The sequence below is a fragment of the Lissotriton helveticus genome, chromosome 8 (assembly GCF_964261635.1).
Source record: "Lissotriton helveticus chromosome 8, aLisHel1.1, whole genome shotgun sequence".
Lineage (NCBI taxonomy): Eukaryota > Metazoa > Chordata > Amphibia > Caudata > Salamandridae > Lissotriton > Lissotriton helveticus.
In genome coordinates, this window is record NC_136069.1 from 250,153,027 (window position 1) to 250,174,326 (window position 21,300).

Here is a 21,300-nt window from a genome sequence, read left to right on the forward strand (position 1 = left end):
GGTGCCGATACCCCCTTTAGGCATAGTGTGCCTCTTTACTTTCCTATGTGGTTTTTGGGAGCCCCCCCTGCTGGGGCTAGCAAGACGCTTTCTCTTCTTTTGTTGGACTGGTCCTAAAGCTGACTTCCCTACAAGTGTATTTTGCTGAGCCACTACTCTGGGAGTACTAACTACAGTGTGTACAACTGAGGGTGGTGGATTTGGAGCCTCGCTAGCCTCGCTAGACAATAAGGGGGGACTAGAAGCTATGAGGGTTACAGAGTTGGAATCCAGAGTTTGCTCCCCCAACGAGAGGTCAGTTGGGGCAGGTGGATTACAGAGTGTTGGGTCAAGAACTATGCTTGGTGCAGTGGTGGTCACCCTTTCTAAACTAGCCCTAATCCGGCTTAATCTCTCATCAATGAATGAGGAATCGATTATCACCAATGAAGTTGGGGTAGCATGCGCAGGGCTAGGTGCTAGGGCAATGGCGCCTAAAGATGAACGCTTGTTGGGCGTACCCACGGAGTCCCAGGATAATCTACGTTCAGCTAGGATTATCTCCTTTTCCACTATTGATACAGCTCGGGTTATAAATTGGTCCATAGTACCTGTGACAACGTCTCCCGCAGATTTCTTTATCTTACTTGAACGGGTACCTGAAGCCATTCTCCCGTTAGTTACGTGTCCACTTTACGGAGCCAAGAGATGTGGCCCGGCCCGGCCTCTTCTGGCCCCTGATGGCCTAAGATGGTCCCGCCCTTGTCCCGGGCTTCTCCCGCGATACTCCCGCGTGCTCCCGCACAGCGGGGGCTGGGCTTTCCTTTGTGGGGGCGTGAAGCGAGTGGTGGGAGGGGCAATCAGTCTGCAGGTGTGCCGTGGCGCAGGGACTCCTGGTTAGTTGAGTCCCCGCGGCGTCACCGGCAACGCTGGTGTGCAGAGCGCGACCCTGCTCCCTGATGTCCTTCCTAGGGGCTGTGAGCAAACGTGCTCCCAACAGCCTTACTTCCCCAATCTGCGACGCGGCACCCGCGAAGCGGGTGCGGCTAGCTGTGGATGGAAACAGGAGGCGGCTACAGCAAGACTCCACAGCACACGTGGGAAGACGCCGGTAAGCCCTCGGCGTTTCAGTGTCCCGCTGAACTGGGGAAATCTGCTTCCTTTTCTCCTTCAGAGCGAGTGGTGGGAGGGGCAATCAGTCTGCAGGTGTGCCGTGGCGCAGGGACTCCTGGTTAGTTGAGTCCCCGCGGCGTCACCGGCAACGCTGGTGTGCAGAGCGCGACCCTGCTCCCTGATGTCCTTCCTAGGGGCTGTGAGCAAACGTGCTCCCAACAGCCTTACTTCCCCAATCTGCGACGCGGCACCCGCGAAGCGGGTGCGGCTAGCTGTGGATGGAAACAGGAGGCGGCTACAGCAAGACTCCACAGCACACGTGGGAAGACGCCGGTAAGCCCTCGGCGTTTCAGTGTCCCGCTGAACTGGGGAAATCTGCTTCCTTTTCTCCTTCAGAGCGAGTGGTGGGAGGGGCAATCAGTCTGCAGGTGTGCCGTGGCGCAGGGACTCCTGGTTAGCTGAGTCCCCGCGGCGTCACCGGCAACGCTGGTGTGCAGAGCGCGACCCTGCTCCCTGATGTCCTTCCTAGGGGCTGTGAGCAAACGTGCTCCCAACAGCCTTACTTCCCCAATCTGCGACGCGGCACCCGCGAAGCGGGTGCGGCTAGCTGTGGATGGAAACAGGAGGCGGCTACAGCAAGACTCCACAGCACACGTGGGAAGACGCCGGTAAGCCCTCGGCGTTTCAGTGTAATAATTTGTAACTCTACGCTATCCAACACTTTCCCTACTGTTGCACTCTTTGGAGTGGGAATAGTAATGTTAAACCCTACGCTATCCAACGCTTTCCCTACTGTTGCACCCACTGGAGTGGGAATAGTAATTTTTACCTCTACGCTATCCAACACTTTCCCTACTGTTGCACTCTTTGGAGTGGGAATAGTAATTTTAACCCCTACGCTATCCAACGCTTTCCCTACTGTTGCACTCTTTGGAGTGGGAATAGTAATTTTTACCCCTACGCTATCCAACGCTTTCCCTACTGTTGCACTCTTTGGAGTTGGAATAGTAATTTTTACCCCTACGCTATCCAACGCTTTCCCTACTGTTGCACCCACTGGAGTGGGAATAGTAATTTCTACCCCTACGCTATCCAACGCTTTCCCTACTTTTGCACTCTTTGGAGTGGGAATAGTAATTTTTACCCCTACGCTATCCAACGCTTTCCCTACTGTTGCACTCACTGGAGTGGGAATAGTAATTTTTACCGCTACGCTATCCAACGCTTTCCCTACTGTTGCACTCATTGGAGTGGGAATAGTCATTTGAACACTCTTGCTATGCTACGGTAATAATATTGTATATTTTTTAATAATATTATGTTAATATATATATATGTTTTAAGAAATAAAATTGTATTATTTTTTTATAACTTAAATTAATTATTTAATAATTTTAGGGTTATTTAAGTATTTTTAAGTATATTTTAGTTATTTAAATTTAATCTTTTTTTAATTTTACATTAATTTTAATAAATTCGATATTTTTACAAAGTACATATTTTTAAACGATATTTTTGATTCGATATTTTAGTACTTACCTGTTTGTAGATAGGACTTCGATATTTTTGTAGTCGATATTTTGGAGTCGATATTTTAAATGCCTATAATTTTTGTAGTCGATATTATGTCAGTGATCCGTTGTTCAGGTATGGTCGTTGTTCACTTGCGTTATTAGTTCATGCATAGTTTAGGATATTTTTGCTCCATCATACAATCCAAAATCCTCCATAGGAGTCACACTCAGAAGCACCATGTATCTATCTGTTCTGGATCATCGTGTAGCTCATAAACAGGATAGGCAGCAGGTCAGAAGTGCTAGCTCCAGGTTCAGCATCACAGCCGTCATCTTAAAGAGCAGGCAACATCAAGTTCCCAGGTCTCACGTCCAGGTTAACCTCTTGAGCGCTCATGACGAGCTCAGCTCGTCATGAGCCACGGCGCTCCGGTGCTCATGGCGAGCTGAGCTCGTCATGACCGCGCCCGTTACTTGGAACGCTCGCACGCTGGGCTGATTCCCCTGCTGTGCTGAACGTTCCATTGGAATGGGCGCGGTCATGACGAGCTCAGCTCGTCATGAGCACCGGAGCGCCGTGGCTCATGACGAGCTGACCTCGTCATGAGCATGGGGGTGCTGTACGCGCCCCCTGCCCCCCAGCACAGCGGGGGAATCTCACCAGCGGCGAAGGGGTTAAACCTGCTTCCATTCTCTTAGTTTCCCCTGGCTGCTTGAACCCTCATTACAGGCCCCAGCTCTGAAAATGTTAAATCATTGTGAAGGATGTGAAGGATGCAATGAACTGGAAAACAGCAATACTCTACTAGTCTCCTCTTGGTAAACAACTATCCCAATACTAGGGTTACCAAGGCCAATTGGTAGCTGTGCTCAGTGTTATGTACACTCATTAACCTAGAAGACTGACCAACTAGATTCTGCTCAGGGGGTCCCAGCCAGTCCTCCTTTCATCCTAGTCTTGCTGACATCCTAGGAGTCTACTCTCCACTAAAGGAAAACTAGGGAGACCTCCCTACCTCTCGCCCCTCTAGGTGGTCGCTCTCCAGTCTCCCCGAGTTAGTTTAATTGACAGCCCCCAGGAGGGTGACATTTTATGGCATCTCATATTTCCGTTTGTGCCATCATGGATCATAGTACTAACCTCCCATTCTCACTGAAGTATGATGGTGCACCTTCTGTTATGGAAAGTGTAGGGGGTATTAGAAATAAATGTTTCTTTTTTCCTCCCCTCATCCTGGGATTGCCTGTTAGGGGGCCGAGTCTACCTTTTCTATCACACCCCACCCTGAAGGTCGTTTATGGGAACCCCTTTCTTTTTCAGGAAGAGCTAGCTCACAGTCCAAAAAATATACAAAGCCACATAGGAAGGGCAGTACTGAATCTATCATAGTTTTACAGCATTCAAAGATGTATCCACTCCATAAGTTGCCTTATGTACTTTGCAGAGATTGGCCCAAACCCAAACAGAGCTTACTTGATGAGTGCATTTTGGGAGTGTTACTTAGCTCCAACAGTGAAGAGAGAATGGCATGTGTTCAAGCTGCAAAATACATTGAGTGGATTGACAACCTCAACACGGATGGAGATATTTTGTCGCTACAGTCTGCAGGCCCTATTGACATTCTTCTCAGTACTGAAAAGCTACTTGCTGTTTGGCATATGTCCCTGCGACACTGCATAATTCTTGACACTTATGAAAGCACAATGTGACAGATTTCACAAAAATTCCTCTGCACCTGGCTCATGCTTGCTGTTCCATGCATTGCACTGCTCACATGTTTCCTTTTTCTGTTTGCATAGCTTTAATAACCATGTGAATTACCATCTCTGCTATAGACCGTCTCACTGTGTTGCATTATTACTTTGAGGTCGATACGTCCATCTCAGGAGCCGTCTGGCTAATTAGTATGTTAATACCATCCCAATCCCATGTGAAAAATGTCCTCTGTTTTGCTTAATTTGCCCACGTTCTATCTCTCAGCACTGGGTTTCCAACCATTACCTCTATCCCCAAGAGTGTGTCCTGACTTAAATACTGCATTCCAGGTTAGAATCTGTGAGGTATGCATCACTCTGGCTGTCGTCGAAGCTATTTTTTTGTTGAACTTGCATACAGACGTCATGATCATTCATGTACATGTTGCCATGAAATTACAAAAAGACAACGGTAATGGAGACATACGGGTGCTGTTGTGTGCAGGTAAAGCTTGCAGTGCTAGCTACATAGACATATTGTAAATGGATACACATTACATTTATTGCCACTACATTTCTGTTTGAAATGAGAACAATGAGTCTCCCCCGTGTGTTGTGCAATGTGCATGGATGTGTGCAAATGTTTGGTTAAGATCGGAAAGCAGTTACAAAACACAATGTCACTGGATGGCTTTCTTTGTAAACTCACATTGCCCATATCACTCATATATGATTTGTGCCCCTCCTCCTTGCTTGCATACAGATTGAATTTTGGGAAGTGGTGTGGCTCACTGGTTAGAGGCGGCAGACCCGTAAGCAGAGGACGGCCAGGGACCAGGGTTCGATTCCGACACGGCAGGGTCGTGGACCGGGGTCAGCAGGCTCGATAATTCTCGTCTCGGTGCCTACTCCAGTCAGGGACCACACTCGGCAACTCTGGGCATTAGCTTGCCTCATCTTCACAACGGCCCCCCCCCCGACCGCCGGGGATGCTTGGTCGCACCTTAGAGATACCCATTAGGGACCATCTCTCAGGGTGAGCCAGGACGGGTTCCCCAGCGGTCGAAGCGCGGAGATACTCCTCCGGGAGTTGATTCTAGCGCTATATACCCACAATTAAATTAAATTACATGTTGAGGGAATTCGATTTTTTAATTTGCAGCCCTCCCTTCATAGTTCATTATCACTTTTATTGCCTGAGTAACAAAGATAATTGTATATGTAGCATGCATGACGCATGCAATATTCATACAAACTATATGTAAATCTAAACAAGCATTGGCAAAGCCAATGAGCCTTGCCTTTGAAACCAGGCGCAATGGTAATTTTTTTTTTAATTTGTACTGCAAGCACATACCACAAAAATATAAGGTAAAAGAAAAATATGACCAGCCAGCTGAAGTTGTATGTCATGCATATTCAATAAGGGCCTCATTTATGAAAGCCTGCGTCACTTTTGCGCCACCATTGCATCACTTTAGGTGACGCAGCAGCGGCATAAATAATACGCCATGTTGCTCCATATTCACAAAGTGATGCATCTAGGCAGATGAGTCACTTCGTAAACCCCTGCGCTACATTATACCTATGTCAGGTATAATGTATGCAGGGTTGGCATTCCCACCCCCCCCCCTGCAAGAAAGTGTCATAGGAGTGACGTAGTGAAATCTATGAGATTTCACTGCGCCACTAATAAGACGCCAATGCGTCGAAACCTTATGCCTGCCTCATGGCAGGCCTAAGGGTGACACAGGCCACATGTGAAAGGAACATTGCTGGAGTTGCGTCAGGCTTCTGACACAACTCCAGTAATGTAAACACAAGGAGAGGATGGATGGAGCAGTAATGTCCGACTGGGTAGGTGACGGTCAAGGGGGAAACCAGGGCCAATCTCCTCATTAGCTGTCAAGCAGCTCCACCGGTCATCAGCCATGTTGCTCAGGTCTCGGCGTTCAGGAAAAAACTGTTTTAGTTTATTTGATTTGCGATGGTTATCTGGCACTATCTAGACCCGGAGGTATCAGAGCACTTAACCAGGGCAAAGTTGCATTAGAAGGTACATCAAAATGAATATAGAGCGCTGGCTAGACCCGTAGGTATCAGAGCGCTATATCAGAGGAACATTGCGTTGCAAATTGCATCAATTGCAATAGCGTAATAATGTAAAGTAAACAAACAACAAGGTTGAGAGAATTTATAAGAAAGGAGTGGAGGAAGGAGCAATAGCAAGGAGACAAGGAAGAACTGTGTCCAATGTCCGGCTGGGTAAGTGACGGTCGAGGGGGAAACCAGGGCCAATCTCCTCATTAGTTGTCTAGCAACTCCACCGGGCATCAGCCATGTTGCTCGGTCTCAACAATCCGGAAAAACAGTTTAGAATAGATGTATAGGCAACGAGGATAGAGGTAAAAGAAGAGGTGGGGAGGAGGGCATAGAACAAGCCAAAGAAGGAGTTGAGACACAGCGGGGAGACAAGGTAAACTATGCCCACTGTCCGGCTGGGTAGGTGATGATCAAGGGGGTGAATCAGGGCCAATCTCCTCTACAGCTATCTAACAGATCCACCGGGCATCAGCCATGTTGCTCAGGTCTCAGCGGTCGGAAGACAGGAATAATCAATTTAGAGTAGGTATCTTAGCTACAGATCCATAGTCAAATTTAGAATACCAAGTCGCCAATAGAGGCTAGAGGAGAGGCCACCCTGCTGGGACTACACGCTCAGGGAAACATCCCCGCTGAATGATGTTGCTGCTGAAATCAAAGTGTAGGCGGAGATGGCGACGCTTGGAGTAGTCCAGCTCGGCATCTGAGAAGGAACTGGGGTCTGTCATAGTGGCTGCCGGAGAAGCGCCATTTTAAAGTCAGGCACATCAGGACCGGGCCCCTGTAGATCCTTGTGTAGGTGTAAATTAGGAGGATAGGTCTCCACCACAATGAAGCCCTGCTCTTGAGACACCACAGATGGCCCAGATGCCAAGCTGGTGTCGAGAAGCGTGGAGCAGAAGCAGTGGAACAAGGACGAAATCACGGAGAGCTGCAGGAAGGTAAACAGCAACTCCCTTGTGCCCTCCACCGGGTTGTCCCAACCAAGAGTGTAGAAAGCCAGGCTGCATTCTGCATAGGGGAGCCCCCGGGGGCACCGGAGAGCCTCCCGATGCCTCCTCACAGGGGGCGCCATTTTGAGGTCAGGCGTCTCTCCCAGGGCTCAGACAGAGCATTGCCAAATTGTAAAAGCATCACTGAAATTATGACCAAAAGAAGGGGGCACCGCTCAGAAGGCTGGAAAAAAGGGCTCGCCACGGAGCTTCCGCACCGAGGGGCCATGTCGGTTGCAGGCTCCTCCTCAACGGCCTTCAGCTGTGCTCGCACGTGAGCCTTTGCCTGTCCCACTCACTATTTCTCTGGTTGGTCGTGCTACCTTTATAACGATCTGCCCACGTCTGCTCATCTCGCCTCCACGGGAGGCTCGCTCTTCGGGCGCCTGCTATGTGGTCTTTGATGCGATCGTAGGTGCTTGCTGAACCCTTCACCCCCTCAGCTGCCTCACAGGGCTACGAGCTGTGTATCAATGCCGCCTCGAATCCCACGGGCTCTCATGCCTGATTATGGGGTGGATGGTGGGGTAACCCTCGCCTCCTCTTCAGGCGCTCGTTATCGCTCTCCACTGCAGGCTGCCGTAGCTTCCCTGAGGATCGCCAGGGAGCACGGACAGGCGTCGCAGCAGACACGCCCTCACCAGATTGTCGTCTGCAGTATCTGTGCACAGCTCTGGTCTTCGGGCGATCCGCCGGACGTCTTCATCAGCTACCGCCGGTGCCTTTACCGCGTTTGCGTGTACCAGTGACAGCTGGAGGGTGATGATTGTTCCTGCTTGTGTCCGGTGTGTTGTGGGGCAGGCCTCTGGCCTGGGCGCTCATTCGTTCGGGTGGACAGACTCGCAGGGCCACAGCCGCTGGTTTCTCCCAGACAGCCCGTCACTCAGTTCAGAGCATACCCTGCCAATTTAGAGCAAACAAAGCAAACACAAGGAGATGATGGACAGAGCGCTGAAACTTTTCAGACACTCACCCCCAGTCACAGATCTGGGTTGAATCCATTATCGTTCTTTAGCTCACTTCACCACACCAGTTTAGACACAGCTATATGCAAATCAGTCTTGAATCGGTGCCTCATGGGAACAGTCCAACCCGAACTGTCAAGCCATGTCTTCCCTGGACCGTAAACAAGCATCCTGGGACCGGTTTTGGGGTTTCAACCCTCATCATCCAGGCTAGCTTGAATCCAGTCTGGGTATACCCTGCCACTTTAGGGCAAACAAGGCAAACACAAGGAGATGATGGACGGAGTGCTGAAACTTTTCAGACACTCACCCCCAGTCACAGATCTGGGTTGAATCCATCATCATTCTTTAGTTCACTTCGCCACCCCAGTTCAGACACAGCTATATAAAAATCAGTTTGGACCCTGTGCCTCATGGGAAGAGTCCAGCCTGAACTGCTAAGCCATGTCTGTCCTGGACCGGAAACAAGCATCCTGGGACCGGTTTTGGGCTAACAGACCTCATCAGCCAGGCTAGCTTGATTCCAGTGGCAAAGTGAGCAAGGGACCGACTGGGCATACCCTGTCAACTTAGGGCAAACAAATCAAACACTGTGCTCTCCATTCCACTGGAGTCAAACTATCCTGGCTGAAGAGGGGTGCACCTGGGAACCGGTCCTAGGATGCTTGTTTCCAGTAAGGACCTGGCCTAGCAGTTCGGGCTGGACTGCTCCCATTGGGTGCAGGGTCAAGACTGATTTTCATATTGCTGTGTCTGAACTGGAATGCCATAGTGAGCAAAAAAACGATGGATTTAGGCCCAGATCTCTGTACTGGTGTGAATGTATGACATTGTTGTGCATTCTGTCCATCAATTGTTCTTTTTACAACTCCAGTAATGTGCCACTTTTGCGCCGACAGATAATTCAGTAATACTGACGTATCTGTCATTCCTTGCATCATTCGTGTCGGAAGGCGGGTGTACTGGGAAGTGTTGCATCGCAGCTTCTACCACCGAGGCAACACTTCTCAGAAATGAGGCCCTACAGGTTTTAAATAAAAATCCCACAGCATTCTTGTGAATAGTTTAGATCAAATGCATAACACTGGAACATTTGATTCTTTTTGGCCAAAGCAAAGGTACACTAGGCTGTAAACTGAAGAAATATTTTAAACACGCAAAGATGACTAAAAATAAAAAGGATAACAAATAGAAAAATAAAAAGTATTGGCAAAGTATTGGCCCACCATTCCGTGCAATGAATTGGCCTTATCTTTAGACAAAAGGACATATGTGTGTAGGCAAAATGCTGTCACTCACCGTACAAGAGAGACAATTGCTCAAGTCAGTTGACTCTTGCCGAAGCTGTATGCTGCAGTGGGAGGAAACGTAATGTAAAACACATAGTTGAATATACCAATGAGTGGAGAGTGCTGACTCAAACCTCTTCTAAATATAAACTTTTCATTTATGAATTTTTTCGATTGCATGCTAGTGAGAATGCCAAGCCCTTGCTATTACATACCTAGCAATGATATACATCAACAGAATCATTAGATTTTGCATTGATCAAAGTCCCTTACTATTGTGGACTCACTTTAAAGTGTGTGAATAGTTCTGTATTCATAAGCGGCACCTAGTGCTATAGTGAGGGCGTTCCAATGATAGTGGCAGCCTAGCTGTTAGGAAAATACATTGCTAGGATCTGAGAATCCACTCACCGGTTAAAATGTAGAATTGAGTATTGACAAAGATTTGCAATACCTTTATGTGCTTATCTGAACTTCTACAATTATGGTACCAAGGAATTCCTGAGATATGAGTGCTGAAGAGGGTGAGGAAAATGCATGACAATTCCTCCTTTCCCAAAGATTGTCCCATTACACGAAAATAGTTTTTAAGTAAAGATAAAATATCTGCAATACACAGCCTAACACATAGGGGTTTACGAAAAACCATCAAAAGTCATAACTGTACATGAATATCATAGAATCAGTGTGTATGTTTCAGATCTAAGTGGTATCTACTCTGGCTCCTAGCATATTGTGAATCTGACACCATGCCTCAAAACACTTAGAACTGTGTTTGTGATTCGGACCATAGACTCTCACCACCATCATACTGGTCCCCTTAGGAACCTTTCCCCTCTGTGAATAAAAAAAACTGTCTGTTTAAGAGTAGGCAATGGCCAACGGGGCTGCCAATTCTTGAACAAACAAAAAAGTAAACTTTTCTTTTTAAATGCAGCCCTGTTTCCTTTAAAGAAAATGGGCCACATTTTAAAAAAAATATATTATTGAAAAGCAATCCCAAACAATGATGGTCTGCTGGCCCTAGCAGGCCACTATCCCTCTCATGGCCTCCAGTAGTAGAGAATTGCTATCTGTAACCAAAATCATTACTATTCAGGAGATAGGTCAGACAGTGACCATCATGATTTGAATTTTAAAGAGCTTTATGTAGTATGTGTGGTTTGTATTGCCTAATTAGCATGAGAACAAACTAATAAAATATACTTGAAACTTGATGCTAGTATTGTACATAGGCCAGTTCTTAAGGCTCTTTACTGATTGCAAAAATAATGGTCACAATTTGTGATCAGTATTTAGTGAACAGATATTCCAACATCTGGCCCCCATTTATACACTGTTCATGTTGTATTTAACTATATTGACACTATTACTAAGACCATTTGGCTAAAGACTATATGCAGAAACATTTTGACATGATAGATTTAACAAATCAGTGATACAAATAAGTCATAATAACTGTCTATGTCCCCTGATAATACCTGTTGGTGTTTTTAAACAAGCCTACAATACCACCTGAAGAAAGGATAGTTTGTGGTTTATCTTTAGGCTTTCTTAACTTAGAACCTGGACACAAGTAATTTATACAGAAAAAATAGGTAATTTCTAAGAACTCCCTCAGGCCAGCCGCCTCCTGAGTTCAAGTCTGCTCTGGGTGCACCACCTTACCAGGGTGGGACGAGGTGGCAAATGATGAAGCATGTCACATTACGAGAGTGAGCCTACCTCCTCCAATTCTTGGAATTACCCTTTCTTTCAGAGCTGTAGTAGCAGTAGGTAGCAAGAAAAGCATCGGTGCATATGTGCATTAAAACAACATTTGTGTTGTGATTCTAGAGTAAGGGCAGGCATGAGCCTGGAAGTGCCCTTTTCTCTCTTCTTTATCTGTTAAAAACCAACAACCGGCCACTGTTGAATTTATCATAACTAATACAGAAAATAAGTTTTGGCATTTTCTTTTCTAAGAGCTAAAATCCAGTCTCTAGTTGTCTCTCCTGATTGGCCTGTTATAACAGGCTTAGCCAAACTGCTTTGATGAGGTGATAATTGGCCAGTACAAAGACAGAGGTTATATGATGGGAGGAGCTCTGCAGCTGCAGAGAACAGGCCAATACGGGCTGGATATATCAAATTGGGATTCAAAGAGAGCAGGGCAGTAAGGAATGCCAGCCAGGCCTACCCCCTTTTCCTACACCCCGGGCTGATGACAGCCCTAAGAGTGGAATTTCCAGGAGGTCTGGAAAGGGAGTATTAAGGGAAATGAGCCACACCAGTGGGTTGGCTTAACCAGATCCTACTCCCAAGGAGAGGAATTCCCCATCTTGAAATTTAAAGTGCAGTTACTTTGTGGGACAAGAATATGCCACACCTTGGAAGAAGCTGTCATGCTTCTGGTTGGCTCCCTCTACCACATGTGTTAGGGGTGCCCCCTTCTTGTCACCCCAGGACATTGAATACAAATGTGAGAGCTGCATATCAACTCAGATCTGCTGCCTGAAATTACAAGAAGAAGAAGGACTGCCCTGCTGAAACCCTAGCCTGCACCAAGAGGACTGCACTCTGAATGACTGTGTCTGCTTGACACTAAGTAACTACAGCCCTAAGGACTTTGCCTTGCTTCAAAAAGAGAAGGAGTGAACTCGGTTAAAGGAGCTTCACCTGCATCATCCCAAGCAAGAAGATCCCAGCTGGCCCCCTTCAGCTGGACTTTAAATATTTTGGCCAGGTGCATTGTGGAAACTGTAGTCCTAACTTCAGGGGAGCAAATCAGAGACTCTAGAACCTTGGATTTGTGTTGTGGACACTTTGAACCCTCCAGAGGAACATCAGAAAGAAGTTCCAGAAGCTTCATAAGGGGAACGACCCGACATCAAGAGTCAAATCAACTACCTCACACTGCAACCAAGCCTGGATCTCAGGTTCGTCCAGTATAAAGCTCTGGAGCTCAAGACTTCCAGGAGTTGACAGGGGGCTCAAATGAACCAAGCCAATGAAGTTGCTGTGAATCCAGCCTGCTGGAATGGCCTTCTAGACGTCTAGAGAAAATCCTCCAGAAAAGTTTCTAAGTGCAAGGTAAAAGCATCTCTAATCTGCTGCTGTGCTGCCCTCTGTCTCTCTGCTCTGCCTTCTTTCTACTTCTTTTCTCCCTTCCTCCATTTCATCCTCTTTTTTTTACCTTTTTACTCGTTGCCCCATTGCTAATTTTGCCTTTTTGCCACTTTTGGGCATTTTCTTCTCTGCTATTCCCCGCCGTTGTGATCCCCCATGACTGTGACTGTGACCCCCTCCAGTTCAACTTTACTGCGCCCCGCGTTTCCCACCTCGTAGCTGTCCAGTCCTCCCCTGCACACTACTTAATGGTGGCCGCGCCAAAGGAGCGTCAAATACAAGCCTATCTGCCCCTGTCCACGCCTAGATACGCACCCAGCGCTACATACCCTAATCCTCGGACCCTCCAACGCTATGACACCAGCACCTTCCACACCCTCAACCTCCGGGTGCCACACCACCTATCACCTTGCAATGCCGAATGGCACCCATTGCCACTTCTACAACCGCCACTGCCACCGCACCTTCATCCACCATCAGCACCTCCTGTCCAACACTGGATCCAACCACCTTAGTTAGCTGTATCCTACTCAACACTCACTTCCTCTGCAAACACGCCATAGAAATCTGGGACTCTATCTCCCCCGACATCGCCCTCCTCACGGAAACCTGGACAAACCCCAGCTCAGCCCCAGACATCACCACAGCCATTCCGGACATATACAAGATCATTCCCTGGGACTGCACCAACCAAACCATGGGGAGGCATCACTATCGTTCACAAAACCCCCATCTGCCTGACCACCCACTTGGACGACCCAACCCGAACACCACCCTCCATGGCACCCACATCTACAGACCTCCTGGTTCCCACCCACAATTTAGCGACGTCATCATCAACTTCATCGCAACCCATGCTGTCGCATCCACTGACTACATCCTACTCTGCGACCTCAATATTCACCTGGAGAACCCCAAAGACCAGAACACTGCATCGCTACTAGAGAACCTCACCACAGCAAGGCTCAAACAACTAGTCACCTCCCCAACCCACTCAGCAGGACACACGCTCAACCCCATCTTTTCTGCCAGCGACAATACTGCCTTCAGCCACACCTCTGAGCTCCTCTGGACCGACCACTGCTGCGTCCACTTCTCCTTAACCAAATACACAGTACACTACCACGCCCATCGCTTCCCTGCAAAAGCTGGAACAAGTTATATCCAAGTGGATATCCACTGATATCCACAGATGCTAACGCCTCAGCATAAAACCTCTACCAGTGGATCTCAACTGTTCTGACACTCTGACTCCCCTCAAGAATGCCCATGGAAAGCAACACTCCAGGAAAGCAACTGGTTCACTCCTGCCATTCAAGAGTCTAGGCAAACCTGCTGATGGCTCAAGCAGAGATGGAGGAGCAACAAAAGCCCGGAAGCCCACACAGCCTTAAAATCTGTCATCACCGAATACCACATCCTCCTCAAAACAACAAAGAAAACTGTCTTTCAAGAAAGAATCAACGCCAATGCACACAACAGCAAAGAACTCTTTGCCATAGTCAAGAAGTTTGCCAAGCCCAACACAGAGACTATAGACATCCCACCCTCCCAAAACCTCTGCAACAAGCTCGGCACCTTCTCTCACCACAAGATAAACATATCTACGTAAGCTTCGACACCCAAGACCCTCCCACCACATCCACCAGCTCTGCACCCAACAATGCTGCCCCCCACCAGATTCTGCTCAACTTGACCCCCCTCACCATGGATGACACCCTCAAGATCATGACGAGCATCCATTCCGGTGCCCCCTCGGACCCTGCCCACACCACATCTTCCACAGAGACGCCACTTCCATCGCCTATGAGCTCTGCCACACCATCAACTGCTCCATAGAGACTGCCTTTTTCCCTGAAGACTGGAAACATGTTGAGATCGGCCCCTGCCCTAGAAGCCCTCCGCCAACCTAACAGACCTAAAGAACTTGTAATGTAATGTAATGTAAAACAGTTTTTGTAAAGCGCATTCTATCGCTCCAAGGAGCATCTTGGCGCTGTAGTCCGTAACCTAGAATGGAGGGCCGGAAAAATTACTCACATCAATTTAATTTTACCTGAGAGTCATTTAGAGCCTAGACCAGCAGTTTGCTGATCGTGTCTGGTAAGTTAAAAATCCAGGTCTTTAGGGCTTTCCTGAATTCGCTCTCAGTGGGAATTTGCCGTAGGCTTTGTGGGAGTTTATTCCAGGCCTTGGTACCTAGAACGGCCAGGGATTTTCCTCCTTTGGTGGCCAATCTAAATCTGGGGACTGTCAGAAGACACCTATCTGATGACCTCAGGTTCCGAGCTGGTATGTATGGCTTGAACCGTGAGAACAGATATTTAGGCCCTTTTTTGTGGTACGCTCTAAAAGTAATTACCAATATTTTAAAAAGCACTAGCTTATGTATGGGGAGCCAGTGTAGCTGTTTTAGGGCAGCAGAGGCAGAAGACCTCCTAGGAAGATTAAGCACCAGGCGTGCAGCAGCATTTTGGACCACCTGCAGCCTATGCAGGGTAGCTCTATTCACTCCTGCATATATGCTATTGCAGTAGTCCAAGCGTGTTGAAGTTAGTGCAACTGCAACTGTCTTCCTTGCTTCCAAAGGGAGAAAGTTAAAAAACTTTCGAAGTCCACGAATGATGTTGAAGCAAGATCCTGCCACTGCAACCGCTTGCTGTTTAAAACAGTTTTTCATCAAATCTGACTCCCAGATTACGTGGGGATAATACTGTTTTTGGCGGAATTTCCTCATTAGGGGTTCACCACATCTGAGGGGAAAACAGATTTTGGGAACCCACAGGGAGAATTTCAGTCTTGCCCGTGTTGCATTTTAGATGGTTAGCCTTCATCCAATTGAAGGTTGCAGTGAGGCAATTTCCAAGATTCTCCTCTGCTCTTTTGGACTTGCTGTCTAATACTAAGATGAGCTGAGTATCGTCAGCGTATGATACTGTATTGATGTTAAATGATGTTATTAGCTCAATTAAAGGTGTCATGTATAGATTAAACAGCACCGGGCTTAGCCTTGATCCCTGGGGTACACCTGTGGGATTTGACTTTTTAGCTGATAAATACTGTCCAAGAACAGTAATCTGTTCCCTATCCACAAGGAGATTTTCCAGCCATGCCAAGGCCGTGCCCCCTATGCCCACCGTAGCTAAACGGTTAATCAGTATCTCATGCGAGACCGTGTCGAAGGCCGCCGACAGATCCAGGAGAACTAGGACAGCCCTGTCTCCTTGATCCATGGCGGCCCTCAGTGTCTCAGTTGTGTAAAGGAGAGCTGATTCCGTGGAGTGAGAGGCTCTAAAACCCGATTGGTTGTGGTGTAAAAGATCCTCATCCTCCCAAAATTTGGTCAGTTGTTTATTTACAACTGCCTCGGTGAGCTTAAAGAGGAACGGTAATAATGAGATTGGCCGTAGGTTTGATAAAATGGAGGGATCAGCCAGCGTTTTCTTCTGCAGAGGTTTAACCGCCGCTAACCTCCATTCCTGAGGGATTGTGGCTGATGCAAGGGAGGAATTTATTATGGTATTAATGATCGGGTTCACTAAATCAATCAAAGAATGCAGTACCTTGGGGGGGCACGGATCAAAAGGGGATCCGGATCTTCCAGTCAAGATTGCCTGTCTGCTGTCTTCCAGACTAATTGACCCATCTCCCTGCTCTCCTTTCCAGCCAAGGCTATTGAGAAAGCCATTAACGCCCAACTCTCCGAGTTCATCGAAACCAACAATATCCTGGACCTCTCCCAATTGGGCTTCTTAAACAATTACAGAACCAAGACGGCCCTCCTTGCTGCTTCAGATGACATCCGATCGCTCCTCGTCTGAGGTGAAACAGCAGCCCTCATCCTCAGCAACTTTTCGTCTGTCTTTAACACTGTCTCCCACCACACCCTATGCAGGAGATTCCATAACGCCAGCAACTATGATAAAACCCTGGAATGGATCCGTTCCTTCCTCACTGGTCGAACACAGAGAGACGGACTACCACTGTTCCTTTCAGAATCCAAAGAGATCAGCTCCTGTGTGCCCCAGGGCTCCTCCCTGACCCTCACCCTCTTCAACGACTACATGGCCCTGCTCGCATGCATCGTCAGCAACCACAGACTCAACATCGTCTCCTATGCCGACAACACCCTGCTCATCCTTTACTTCACCAACAAACCCACACTCCAGGAGCAACTTCGCCAACGGAATGGGGGCTGTCACCACCTGCATGAAAGCTAGCTGCCTCAAGCTCAACTCAGACAAACAGAAGTCTTCATCTTGGGCCCCACCCTCTCTGCTTGGGATGACTCTGGATGGTTCATTGCACTGGGAATACCCTCAAAACCCACGGACCATGCACAAACTCTTGCCATCATACTGGACTTCTCGCTCAGCCCTCATGCTTTGAGACCCTTATGAGTGAGTAGCCACGCTTTACACGCATTTGATTGATTCATTGAATGATCTGTGCATACTGAGGTGTCATGCATGTCATTAAAGTGGCATTAAATTGAATAGAGTGATTTGAGTCAGTCCTCTTCTACACCCTCACAATTGCCAAATTTTAAGTGACATTTCTCTTCCATCTCAGCACTGGGGACAACATGTCAGATGATGATGGCATTGTATTTAGAAACAGAGGAAATCATGCAATCCAGAAAAGCCCTGCTCCTGGAAGCCACTTTATCAGCAGCTTCTAACATCTCTGAAGATGAGATTGTTGATCCAATGTGAGATGCCAGCTCACATTCCACTTCACTGTCAGTTTGCAGCCCTTCCTTTCAAAACCTTCTGGAATGCTCGTACTCAGGCACAAGAACTAAGGTCACAGATTACAGTCCTGGCTACTCAGAACTCACATCCACCTACCCCAAAGGTACCCCAATTCAGTCCTCTTTTCCATCTTCCCACCCATGTGTAACTCCAGTCTTTCTTCTGTCATCTCATGGAGAGGTAACCAAAGTTGCGGCAAGAGTCTCTCTGATTGAACACCCTTCACACATTCGCTCAGGGGTCAATCTCAATGGAGAAGCCACAAAGTGTCATGTGAATACGGGGGACCATGTTCACCATCACTATCCCACTAGAGAACATTGAGAGCCATAAGAATGACCTCCCATAGTTGATGGAAAGGAAGGCCATGGTCTTGGAGAACCGAGACAAATGGGCTCTAAACTTTCATTGAGTTGCAGTGTGAACATCTCCACTTGTTGAGATTGGACAATGCAAGACAGCTTGCTACCATCATGCAGCTCATATATGCCCATGCAGACAGGGGTCCATCACACGCTTGTCAAACAATCACTTGCAGGGCCCACCTATCTCACTATCCCACCTGCTCCCAGTGCACAACCTTTTTCTAATTCCACTGCATGACTGAATGGCTCAGAACCAGGGCAGCCATCCCATGGGCTGGATCTAGAGAGCAACCACCACATACCAACAAGGTTCACGCACAAGTCACAGCCTTATTTTTAGACACAATTTTCCTACAAGTGTTTGCATATTCCCATTCCCAACTCCAATTCTATTGATACATTTTGTGCACTCACTTACAAAATATGTATTATTAAAATAATTTTCTTGTGGGACTCATTTGTTGTGGGAACCTTGTATGTTTCTTGTAGAGAGCCCGGAATTATTTCAACTTATTTTTCAAACCCAAAGTCAATTACAAAAACCAACAAAGCATAGGACACATTAGGTTTTCATCTGAGATACACTGACTACATTCATATTTAACAAGCACTGAAGTGCGTGATCATAGGCAGACGACGCAGTGCTCCAATAGTGAATAGATAAACAATATACACCAACAAAGACACTGTACAATTCCCAATGGTTGTCTACATTAATTGATAAGAATCATGAAAAGGTTGCATGAATCATTGTGCCATCCTTTGGACATAATTTCCCATAGCAACCAAAAGGAAGGTTTGTTGACGTTTTGACCCCTGTATGAATGGTAGGGTCTCATCAGGACATAATCATCTGACTAGCAAACTACCTGATTAGTGTGATGACTTGTTTTTCCTAAATCCACCGGGCTTTCAAGCTATCTTTCATGGCCCACTAAGGCCATGTCAGGGAGTACACGCGATAGCAAGATCCTGAAAGCAGCGAAATTCTAAGCAACTAATGGGAACTATATGGGAACCAATCTCAATGCGGTGGAACTAACCCAACTCCCTGCATCACACTGCAATGTGGAGAGACAGGTCCGTCTCTTGTTATTATGTGTACTTCCTGGCACGCCATTAGAGGGCCATGACAGATAGGTTGAAAGTCCTATGGATTTTTGAAAAGCTAGATGCTCTTCCACCGAACATACCACTCTGTAACCAATCACTAAAATCAGGCCTAGTACATTGTATTTGGAAGAAGGCTTTGGTCCCAAGGGACAATTGTTTTACTAATACATATATACCTGAGCTGATAGGATTGCCTTTGGTACTTACATGCTCACTTAAGAATAGAACGCGTTTTGCACTCACCTTTTTGCTGTGTAGCAACAAGCAATGTGCAAAAAGTGCCCATAGTTAGGAACTGGAAGGGAGTGTGTGCGCCAAACTTAGCGATTAGAAAAGTATCATCAGGACATCATATATACGTATTCAACAACAGGCACATTTTCACAGAATGTACACAATGAAAACATTATCAGGCAGAACTGTGTACTTGAAAGACAATGCAAAGGATAAAAATCTAACAGTCAAATAGCATGGAATCCAGGTATACGTGGTAACAGTGGTGGCTGGCTTGTACCGAGGGTGGTGGGGAAGGGGACATACAAAAATAAAATAAAATACACTTACCTTCCGTTGCAACTTCCTTCTCCTTCGGTCTTCTCCTAAGGCAGGCTCCAAAGCGGGAGCCAGCCATCTCCCCCCCCCTTACCAATCTTTCACTAGCATGAAAGCAGCACCAGGATTGGAGAGAGCGGCCTCACTCAGTGCTCTCAAGAAGCACTGGAGGCCTGCACCTTCTCTAACCCAGCTGTCTAAGACAGCTAGGTTAGAGAAGTTTAAAATGCCCATGTCCAGCTGGCCATCACAAGCCAGCCGGCCAAAGAGACATGCACATTTTAAGTGCGCAGCTCCCTATTGCCAATTGACAACACTGGCCCTGCTCCATCCAGTCACTCAGTTCGGGATGGGACGGTTACTGAAATTTAAAAAGGTAATAAGTACACTTTATTAACATTTTATTTTTACTTCATCCTAGGCTAACATGGATGACCCCAAGGGTCAGTTGGTTGACCTCTTACTCGACCTACAGAAACAGAACAAGCTCCAGAGGACTCCCTGCAACTGCCCAGCTGACCTGCTGAAAATAGACCTGCCTGGAACTGCACCTGGGCATGCCTGAGCCCTGCTGGCCTCTGCTGGAGTGAGTTCCTGATCCTCAAAAAGCGCCTCCCAGGTCCTGGACCTTTGACTGGGATCAGTTTGAGCTCCTTTCAAAAAGAAAAGGTGAAATCCTGAATTTAGGGTTCTTTGCAACAGACCAAAGCTCTATCGCCCATGTCGACTGCCAATAAGAAGTTCCATTGAAGACCTGCTCTTTGCGATACAGCAACCACCAGCAACCACTGGCAACTCAGGGTCTGCACTTAACACTACAGCAATGACAGCACACAGTAATTGTCAATGCAATGCTCCAGCAATGACTGGCTGTGGCACCGACCAGCTCTTCACGCTACAGCGATGACAACCCGCGTCACCTGGCACTGCAACATTCATCAGCGACGCTCTCCCTGGTCCTTGCAGTCTTCACTGTAACTGACCCCTTTGCCAGGGATTTGAGAATGCAACATTTTCAGTCAGACTAACCTGGTCCCTCTATGCGACCCATGCTCCATCACAGTCAGCCTGAACTTTTCCCTGGTCTAGTATGCCCAGATGACCGAGAGTGGCACGTTGTGCTTTTAGGTGCCTATTTTAACCTAAAATTGAAAAATTGAATATCTCTGGTCCTACTAATCGATTTCTGTCACTATGGTATTGCTTTATATATAAAAAATCCTTGTATTGTGTTTTCACTTTATTACTGTTTGTGTGCTGCATAATACTTTAACCATTGCCTCTAGGATAAACCTGACAGGTTAATTTAGTGATTTTTGCTATTTACCCTGACAAGGATTGTGGTTGTTGCCTGAAAGGGGCTGCTACCCTGCTCATCCAATAACCCGATTTTTAATGATAATTATGATTTAAAAATATATATATATTAAAATATTGAGTGACTGATAAAGACTAACCCTGGGCAATGTACTACGCTACGCTCGCTTAGTTTGCGAAATTTGCGCTACTTCACACTACGCAAATTGCACGTGGCACAGTGCAAACACACGTAGCGTAGCAGTAATTTTTTGCTTGCACACGGTCCTCAACGTCAAGTTGGTGACCGCGAGCGAGCAAAATGACATCCCAGCGAGACTTTTTCCTCGTTCGCGATCAGCAACATCAAGTTGCCGATCGCGAGCGTGGAAAACAAACCTCCCGGCGAGATTCTCAAAGCGGCGAGTTCAGGCTTCTCATTGCGAGGGATCGCATATGCTC

At 47.2% G+C, this 21,300-nt stretch overlaps 1 long non-coding RNA gene across 1 annotated transcript in view; it reads left to right on the forward strand.

The window, feature by feature from the left end:
* The window catches only part of LOC144771581 (uncharacterized), a 94,448-nt gene extending 73,674 nt beyond the window's left edge, over positions 1-20,774 (forward strand). Inside the window, exon 2 of the long non-coding RNA XR_013599368.1 lies at positions 19,964-20,774. This is a non-coding gene — a long non-coding RNA (uncharacterized LOC144771581). The remainder of the gene's footprint in view (positions 1-19,963) is intronic.
* Positions 20,775-21,300: the final 526 nt, after the last annotated feature.